The following is a 9,920-nucleotide window of genomic DNA, read 5'->3' on the forward strand; positions in this document are numbered from 1 at the left end:
CAAACACCAAATAAGTTTCTAGACCAGGCTGGTGAACTCCCACTGGAGTACACATCTTAATTAGGTGCAGTTAATTGCCCCTTGCAGTTGCCTGTCCACATTGCCTCTGCAGAAAACAAAGGTCACTCATTTATGCAGTTAATTGAATATTTTAGGTGAGATAAATCCCAGCCAGGTATGGCCTGTGAGGGGAAATTGCCAGCTCACCTTCCTTGCACTTTGCTGGGATGGCTCATGCTTCAACTTTCCAAACCAGCCATGGAGCTCTGTGATCTCCAGAGACAGAAGCAGGGATCTGTAAATGAAGGCTGGAGGTTCAGCCTTTTTCAAAATGACTGAATTCTGCTTTTCTCTATATATCCCTTGCATGTGACCCCAAACACGAACTCAAATAATAATGAGAACGAAAAAGGAAGGAGAAGCTTCAGAAATGTTGGCCTTAACCTCTGTCTGTTCTTTCCATCTGCAGTTTCCAGACAGTTAAATTGGGCTTTTTCAGGGAGTTTGAAATCCTGAACGTGTCTGCTACAGCCAGGCACCTTCATCTTCATTCTCCCATCTCTTTGGATCTGGCCTGGCTGAGGAATTGTGTGTGCAGCAGGAGCAGGGCAGGGATTGTCCCTCTGTGCTGGCTCTGAGAGCCCCTCCAGGGCTGGGTCCAGTTCTGGCTGGTGCCTTGTGCAGGCTGCCCCAGAGCAGAGGCTGGGCAGAGCTAAAGAATAAAGCAGGGATTTATTCAAAGCATCTCCTCCATGGATGCACCTTGGGCAGCACCAGAGCCCAGCCAGGGCTGCACCCAAGATGAACCAAAATGGCCCCAAAATGCACGGCCGGGCACGGGCTCTGTCCCTGGGATCAGTTCTGCTCCATTTGCACCTTGCAGTTCATTGTCCCATTCCAGCTTTAGCCCAGGCAGTCCCACCCTGCTTGTTTTTCTCTCTGCAGCCCACGGGGTTTGTGCTCCTGGGCTGAGATTTGGATCATTTGTCCTTGGTGCCCAGCTGGAGCAGGAATTGTTTTGTCTCCCTGCTCTGTGCACAGAGCTCACCATCCCATAATATGAAGCCCAGACCCACACACTAAAGCAGCACAGAATCTGAAAAATAGAAAAGAATATAAGTATTTTATATATGTAGAATATAAAAAATATAAAACCCTGAGGCATCGTGGCTCCTGCAGGAGAGCCCTGGAGGGGCTGGAGCGTGTCCAGGGCAGGGAATGGAGCTGGGAAGGGGCTGGAGCCCCAGGAGGGGCTGAGGGAGCTGGGAAGGGGCTGAGGCTGGAGCAAAGGAGGCTCAGGGGCCCTTGTGGCTCTGCACAAGTCCCTGCCAGGAGGGCACAGCCGGGGGGGTCGGGCTCTGCTCCCAGGGCACAGGGACAGGAGCAGAGGGAACGGCCTCAGGCTGGGCCAGGGCAGGCTCAGCTGGGCCAGCAGCAGGAATTTGCCCATGGAAAGGGAGCTCAAGCCATGGAACAGATTTAGCAATCTCTCTGGTTTACAGGTGATATAACAAAACCCATTTTTCTGCTCCTCATACCATGCGATGCAAGCAGGAGTTGCTCAGGGAGGGATCTGGCGGGGTTGGATGTGGTGGTGTTCACAGGGATCTCAGGATAAGGGAAGAGATGAGAATCTTAACTCCATGTTTCAGAAGGCTGATTTATTATTTTACGATATACATTATATTAAAAGAAAATTATATACTAAAACTATACTAAAGAATAGAAGAAAGGATTTCATCAGAAGGTTTGAAAGGAATAGAAAGGAAATGATAATAAAATCTTGTGACTGACCAGAGAGTCCAAGACAGCTGGACTGTGATTGGCTATTAATTAAAAACAACCACATGAGACCAATCACAGATGCACCTGTTGCATTCCACAGCAGCAGATAATCATTGTTTACATTTCGTTTCTGAGGCCTCTCAGCTTCTCAGGAGAAAAGATCCTAGCAAAAGGATTTTTCATAATATATATCCGTGATAGTTGGAGCTGTGCACGTTGGGAAGAGCAGCCAGAACATCTGAATTTCTCCCCTCCTGATTTCTCTCAGCCTGGCCAAGGTCCTCATTACAAGGAATTAGCACAATGTGAGAGATCACTGCTCTGTGTAGGGAAAGTTTGTTCAGGCTGTTCAGGAGTTTGTGCTCTCTGAGGGTTGAAATCCTTCACCTCCAAAAGAGGGATGGAAATGTAGTATCTCAGTGCTTCCCACTTTTCCCCTTCTGTGGGAAAGCACAGCTTTCAGTAAGGACTCAACATTTTCATTCCTGGCCATAATCTGAATCAATGATGGAGTAAAAATGATTATTTTTCAACTGACTGTAAGAACTATCAGTCTATGGAAGTAGCATTGATCAGTAAATTACTGTAATTGCTTTCAGGCAATGAGAGCTTGAATTCTTAATATTTTTATTCTCGGATATCTGAGATCTCTGACTTTCATAATAAATCTTGCTTTGTAGTAACTGTGATACTGATTTCTAAGAACAAATTGTTTAGTGTTTGCCTTTAAAATCCAGCAATTATTACCCAGCAGCCCAGCCTCACTGATTAGTCCAGAGCTGCCTGGTTCAAGCAGCATTTAAAATAATGAATCATCTTACTGTTTCTCTGGCTTTCCAATGAATTATTTGCACTTCTTTAGACAAATGAGGAGATTAGCTGGAAACCTTAAGTCATGAGTATTCTCCATTGTCTCTGTGATTAAAGCTGAGATTATCTCTCTGAGCCTTTGCTATCCAGGCTGTGATTTCACAAGTCATTTAAGCGTGTTGCTAACATTTAAATATGCAAGAAAGCATTAGTTTTGTGATGGAAGTCCTCACTAATTTTGGGTTCTATACAAGGGGGACTGTTAAGGACTCTAGCTTTCCTCAAAAAAACCTAATATATTATTTTAATTTGAATTTATGTGTAAATAATAGTAGAAACACGGCTAAAAATGAGGGTGTTTATTCATCACCCAGAGAAATCTTAGACTGCATCATTCAGGGACAATTGTTGTGCAACAGCTGAAAGAAAGTTATTTGTAGATCTTGATGAAACAGAGGCATGAAACCCAGGCAAAAAAGTGAGAAAATATTGGAAGGAAATTATCACTTCTGTGTTTTGCAACAAGAAAAAAAAAAGGAGGGGGGGGGGAATTGCAAACAGGTCTTCAGTGCATAAAAATAAATGCATTTAATAAATTCTTAACTGAGTGAAAGTCACTTCCCTGTTGAAGGGGAATTTTTTGCCACATTCCATAACTATTCTTAGCAGAGAAGGGACAGTTCACAGAGCAAGAGAGCAAGCCCTTTTCCTGGTGTGCAGGCAGTAAACAAAGGAAACGCATCTGAAGCTGTGACCCTGGCCCCAAAACCTTGTCCCTCTCTCGGTATCAGCAATCAGGAAATGGGAGCGTTTGCTAAAGTGATTTGCACATTACTCACAACGTGCTCGGGGATAGGAAAGATTCACGGAACATCCAGAAGATGGCATGGATGCAGCAAGGCTGGTGTGGGGAAAGGGGGGAAAGAAGAAAAAGGAAAAAAGAAAATAGAAAAAAGAAAAATAATGAAATTTCAAGGAAAGGAAAATTTCAAGGAAAGGAAAGGAAATTTCAAGGAAAGGAAATTTCAAGGAAAGGAAAGGAAATTTCAAGGAAAGGAAATTTCAAGGAAATTTCAAGGAAAGGAAATTTCAAGGAAAGGAAAGGAAATTTCAAGGAAAGGAAAGGAAAGGAAATTTCAAGGAAAGGAAATTTCAAGGAAAGGAAAGGAAATTTCAAGGAAAGGAAATTTCAAGGAAATTTCAAGGAAATTTCAAGGAAAGGAAATTTCAAGGAAAGGAAAGGAAAGGAAATTTCAAGGAAAGGAAAGGAAATTTCAAGGAAAGGAAATTTCAAGGAAAGGAAAGGAAAGGAAAGGAAAGGAAATTTCAAGGAAAGGAAAGGAAATTTCAAGGAAAGGAAAGGAAATTTCAAGGAAAGGAAAGTAAAGGAAAGGAAAAGGAAATTTCAAGGAAAGGAAAGGAAATTTCAAGGAAAGGAAAGGAAAGGAAATTTCAAGGAAAGGAAAGGAAAGGAAAGGAAAGGAAATTTCAAGGAAAGGAAAGGAAAGGAAAGGAAAGGAAATTTCAAGGAAAGGAAAGGAAAGTAAAGGAAAGGAAAGGAAAAGGAAAGGAAAGGAAATTTCAAGGAAAGGAAAGGAAAGGAAAGGAAATTTCAAGGAAAGGAAAGGAAAAGGAAATTTCAAGGAAAGGAAAGGAAAGGAAAGGAAAGGAAAGGAAAGGAAAGGAAATTTCAAGGAAAGGAAATTTCAAGGAAAGGAAATTTCAAGGAAATTTCAAGGAAAGGAAATTTCAAGGAAAGGAAAGGAAAGAAATCAAGGAAAGGAAAGGAAAGGAAAGGAAAGGAAAGGAAAGGAAAGGAAATGCAAGGAAAGGAAATGCCAAGGAAAGGAAAAGGAAAGGAAAGGAAAGGAAAGGAAAAGGAAATTCAAGGAAAGGAAAGGAAAGGAAAGGAAAGGAAAGGAAACAGGAAAGGAAAGGAAAAAGGAAAGGAAAGGAAAGGAAAGGAAAGGAAAGGAAAGGAAAGGAAAGGAAAGGAAAGGAAAGGAAAGGAAAGGAAAGGAAAGGAAAGAAAGGAAAGGAAAGGAAAGGAAAAAGAAAGAAAGGAAAAGGAAAGAAAGAAAGGAAAGAAAGGAAAGGAAGAAAGAAAAGGAAAGGAAAGGAGAAAGAAAGAAAGAAAGAAAGAAAGAAAGAAAGAAAGAAAGAAAGAAAGGGAGAAAGAAAGGGAAAGAAAGAAAGAAGAAAGGAGAAAGAAAGAAAGAAAGAAAGAAAGAAAGAAAGAAAAGAAAGAAAGAAAGAAAGAAAGAAAGAAAGAAAGAAAGAAAGAAAGAAAGAAAGAAAGAAAGAAAGAAAGAAAAGAAAGAAAGAAAGAAAGAAAGAAAGAAAGAAAGAAAGAAAGAAAGAAAGAAAGAAAAGAAAGAAAAGAAAGGAAAGAAAGAAAGGAAAGAAAGAAAGGAAAGAAAGAAAGGAAAGAAAGAAAGGAAGAAAAGAAAGGAAGAAAAGAAAGGAAGAAAGAAAAGAAAAAGAGAAAGAGAGAAAGAGAGAAAGAGAGGAAAGAGAGAAGAGAGAAAGGAAGAGAAGGAAGGAAGGAAGAAGGAAGGAAGGAAGGAAGGAAGGAAGGAAGAGAAGGAAGGAAGGAAGGAAGGAAGGAAGGAAGGAAGGAAGAAAGAGAAAGAAGAAGAAAAGAAAGGAAAGGAAAGGAAAAGAAAGGAAAAAGAAAAGAAAGAAGAAAGGAAAAGAAAGAAAGAAAGAAAGAAAGAAAGGAAAAGGAAAGAAAGAAAGAAAGAAAGAAAGAAAGAAAGAAAAGAAAGAAAAGAAAGAAAGAAAGGAAAGAAAGGAAAGAAAGGAAAGAAAGAAAGGAAAGAAAGAAAGGAAAGAAAGAAAGAAAGAAAGAAAGAAAGAAAGAAAGAAAGAAAGAAAGAAAGAAAGAAAGAAAGAAAGAAAGAAAGAAAGAAAGAAAGAAAGAAAGAAAGAAAGAAAGAAAGAAAGAAAGAAAGAAAGAAAGAAAAAGAAAGAAAGAAAGAAAAAGAAAGTCAAAAATCTTCAGTGGGCTACTCCAGTAAATATCAATACATGGACAAAAAGGATGGAGTAACAAATTTTTGAGTAAAGGTGTGAGAAGCTGGACTTGCAGAGCTGCAGGCAGGGACACAGAGGGGATGGAGCTTCTTGGAGAGGCTGGAACCTACAAAAAACAAGGGACAGTGAGGAGGCTGGGAGAGGCTGCAGGAGTGGAGGGGCAGAACCAAAAGTTTAGGATATCTGTAAGGAAACACGGTAGGACAGGCCTGTCAATAGCTCCTGATGGGCTTGGAAAGGGAAGGCTGTTTCTTTGGATGTTATTGAGATGTTATGAATGTGGATTATTGTAACAGTGTTTTTATAAGGTGTTAATAATGGGTATTATTAGATTGATGTTAATAAGTGTGCTATTATCTGCCCTGGATTGGCAAAGTGGTGGTACAAGTATGGTTTTAGTGTTTGTGGTCTCTGTTATTCCAGAAATAACTAAAATACTATTTTAATAATGAAACAATATTAATTGAATTATTTAAATGATATCAATATAAATAATAGAAAACCATAATATAACATAAGTTAACATAATATTATGTTAATAACATAAATATAATAATTCAAACACTGTTTTAAAAATTATTGTAGCCAATAGCTTAAGTTCAACCACAATGAAATATTATATTTTATCTGGGATGGTCATTTGGGAAATCAGAAAACAGTGGGCAAATTAAGCTTTCCCCATAAAATATGATGTCAGTAGACAATTCCCAACCAGCTCTCCTGGTACACAGAGTCAAAGACACTTAAACCCCAACCTTTGATTGACCTGTGACACTTTCTATAGTAAATAGCAGAGAACTGCCCCAGCTCTGACAGATGGGGATAGAACACACAGCCCCATTTCCAACCTAAGACACCAGTTTAAAATCGTGGAATCATGGAATGTTGGGTTGGAAGGAACCTTAGAAGTCATCCAGTGCCACCCTTGCCATGGGACACCATGGACCCTGCAGGGACACCATCCTGTCCCAGGCTGCTCCAAGCCCCAGTGTCCAACCTGGCCTTGGGCACTGCCAGGGATCCAGAGGCAGCCACAGCTGCTCTGGGAAATCTGTTCCCATTCCCCCTGCACAAGCAGGAGCTGAGATCTCCCTGAGAGCTGAGAGCTCCTGGTCCCAGTCCTACTTCCCTCTGAGGTCTCCCTGTGGCACTAACGAGGTTCAGTTTTCCAGGCATTAATTGCCTGTTCCATGCTGGCTCTTGGAGCTGTCAGGGTGAACTTGCAGAAGCTTAGCCAGCACTTCGTGAGGCACATCATTATCCCACCTCTCCACCAGCCTTGTGAAATCAAAAACAGCTGTGCCAAAAGATAGCTGTTTCGTAAGCACATCCCTCCCTGCTGAACTCAGAGGCCTCAGCCCTCAGTTAGTTAATCACAAATCAGGCTGATTGTTTTATAAACATTAAAAAAGTTCCTAATTTTGGCTTTCTGCCTTCATGGAGAAATGAAGGCTGCTCTGTCTGAAGTGACACTTGGAGAGGTCCCTTGTCTCATAAGTCTCTTTTGGCTCGTGTTTTAAATTTCCCATTTTCTCTTCTTTTGGCTCGTGTTTTAAATTTCCCGTTTCTTGTCAGATTTAACCAGTGAGCCGCCCATATAAAAAATTTAATGCTGATTTCTCCTCAAACATAGGCTCTGAATTTTAACCTGCCTGTAAGATTAAAACAGTAACTTGACACAGTTTTGAAACACAAACATCTTTCCAATCCCTTCACTCTTGATGTGTTTTAAACTTTGGCAAAACATAAGAATTTTGTGTTTACTTCTTGCCAGAATGCTGCACATACTCCACAGCAAGTGCAATGCTGCTCACCCTCTGAAGTAATTTATTGTTACAAATCAAACTGCTGACTCTCCATTTCTAAACAGAGGAGGAATCACCAAAATTCAGCCTTTTTCAATTGGAACAGCAAAGCAACTCCCCTGGGATGGTTTGGAGAAAAACTCACTGACTGCATTGTCAGAGACTGCATGTCTTTCTTTTCTCATTCATAATTGGGATATTTAATTTATTTATTTAATTAATTAATAGGTCACAGGTTATTTTTTTAATCATTGATTTTCACAAGAAAAAAAAAAACCCTCCCCTAATTCTACCACTATATATATATATATAATTCAAACTCTAGTACCAACTTTGATTTTGCCCTTTTTTTGTCATTATCTGGAAAATTCCTCTAAGACCACCAGGAATAACCAACCTATTCCTTTCTACTGCACCTTCAGGAAGGATAGGACCAGTCAAAGAGTGCTTAAAAATATCAGGGAGATAAAAACAAGAGAGAATTGGTGTGAATTAGGTGTTGGTGTTATGGAAAAGAAGATTGAGTTTAGATAGAGCAAGTTTTCAATTATATAAAAGATGTGGGGAGGAAAATCTGATCAAAACAAGTCCCTGTGAGTGGGTTCAGTGCACAGAGAACCATTCAGGAAATGAACCCTGCCCCACCTCATGCACCATTGGATCTCTAACCTGACATTTCTAGGGAAATATTTATCCCCAAACATGTATTTTTATATATTTATATATATTTATGTCCATTTGGTTTCCATTAAACGAGAAATACACATTTAATCCACAGCTCTCATTTCTCTTGGTTTAAATGCTGGCTGTAAAAGACTCAGATCTGCAAAGCTAACAAAGTTGCTTTTAAAATCTTGTTTATGGCAAAGGGAAAATGTACCTCATGTAGCAATAAAGCCATGAATTCACTAAAATCTTAAGAACATAATCATGACTAGTCCAGATCTAATAGTTACAGAAAAAATAAAAAGTGCTTGAATTCAAATTGATATCTGTGTGATTTTTGGTGGATCCTCAGTGGAAAGGGTCACAAGCTTTTCCTCTTGTTCAACAAGGAGATGCATGAAGTGCACATGAAATACCTGCTCAAATTGGATGCTGAATCAGGAGCTTAATTGGTTGAAAATCTACAGCTCTAAAGCCTTGAGCTTTTCTCTCCACTTTGGCTGGAGTCCCTGAGAGCAGCTCTGCTCATTTGCAGTCCAAAAATGTCAAAATCACCAGGCATGAAGGCACAGTTTGCTCCTGGTGAAAGCAGGAACACTTTGTGATCATTCGTGTTCAGAGCTGCACTAGAACAAAACATAATCGAGTTCAGCTTTTTAAGGGGAGAAAAATAAAAATAAAATAAAATAATAAAATACAATAAAATACAATAAAATAAAATACAATACAATAAAATAAAATAAAATAAAAATAAAATAAAATAAAATAAAATAAAATAAAATAAAATAAAATAAAATAAAATAAAATAAAATAAGGGAGGGCTGGGAGCTGAACCTATGGACTGCAAAGGCCAGAGGAAGATTCCTGGGTAGGAAATGCAGCTGAGGAGGCACTGCCAGGAGAGTGGCCAGCCTTCAACACTTCTCCAGTCGCAGAAATCAGGGATATCTACCAGAAAAAGCTCTTGAAAATCTCCTTTCTAACTCTTGAGACACTTAAAAGGGGGATGCAGAATCAGAGGCTTCTGAGGTGGTTCTGAGTGGCCAAGGTTATTTGACATTTTTGATACCAATTTTTATTTTGGTTAGGGAAGTATAATTGACCTGATTTAAATTAAGATGTAATGGATTTGGAAAGTATTTACATGTATCAGAAACATGAATTAAGTTTTAAAAGCAAATAAGCTGTATTTTGTTAGGGCCATGTACACCTGTTGATGCAGTTATAAATGCAGAAACTTTCATCCCTTAGATGATAGGAAAGGCAGCAGATGTTTCTTTAGAAACACTTATTTTTAACTTGGCAATGATATTTTTCACCTCACAAGTTGCTGCACTGTGTTTTCATACATTTTTTTTCTGTTTTCATACATTTTTTAAGGATTGTCTTGCTTCCTTTTAAATTAAATGTTGTGGCAGGAGTGGCTGGAAAAGTGTTTTAAAAAGAGTTTAAAAGATATTAAAGAGGGTTAAAAGTTCGTTCATTTCTGTGCTGGTGGTATAAGGGCAGTCTGGCTCTTCCTTCACACTCCTCTTTGGCAATTGCACACTGAGGAAGGGGGAAAAACAAATTCGGAATTGAGGAATCCTTTAAAATCTCCAGTGCAATGGAGTTAAGGAAAGCTTCCTGAGTGCGCACAGCTTTGGGAAGAAAGCTCCCAGAAGAAGCAGCGTTGCAGATTGCAGGAAACTTTTAAACATCTGTGAAATGCAGACTGTAAGTGGAGCTGAAAAGAGCCCAAACCTGTGAAAACACCCAGTCAAACCACCCAGACAGCTTCATCTGGGCTCCCTCCGGTGCTGCCTGAGGCAAGGAAAA

The sequence above is a fragment of the Camarhynchus parvulus genome, chromosome 1, assembly GCF_901933205.1.
Source record: "Camarhynchus parvulus chromosome 1, STF_HiC, whole genome shotgun sequence".
Taxonomy (NCBI): domain Eukaryota; kingdom Metazoa; phylum Chordata; class Aves; order Passeriformes; family Thraupidae; genus Camarhynchus; species Camarhynchus parvulus.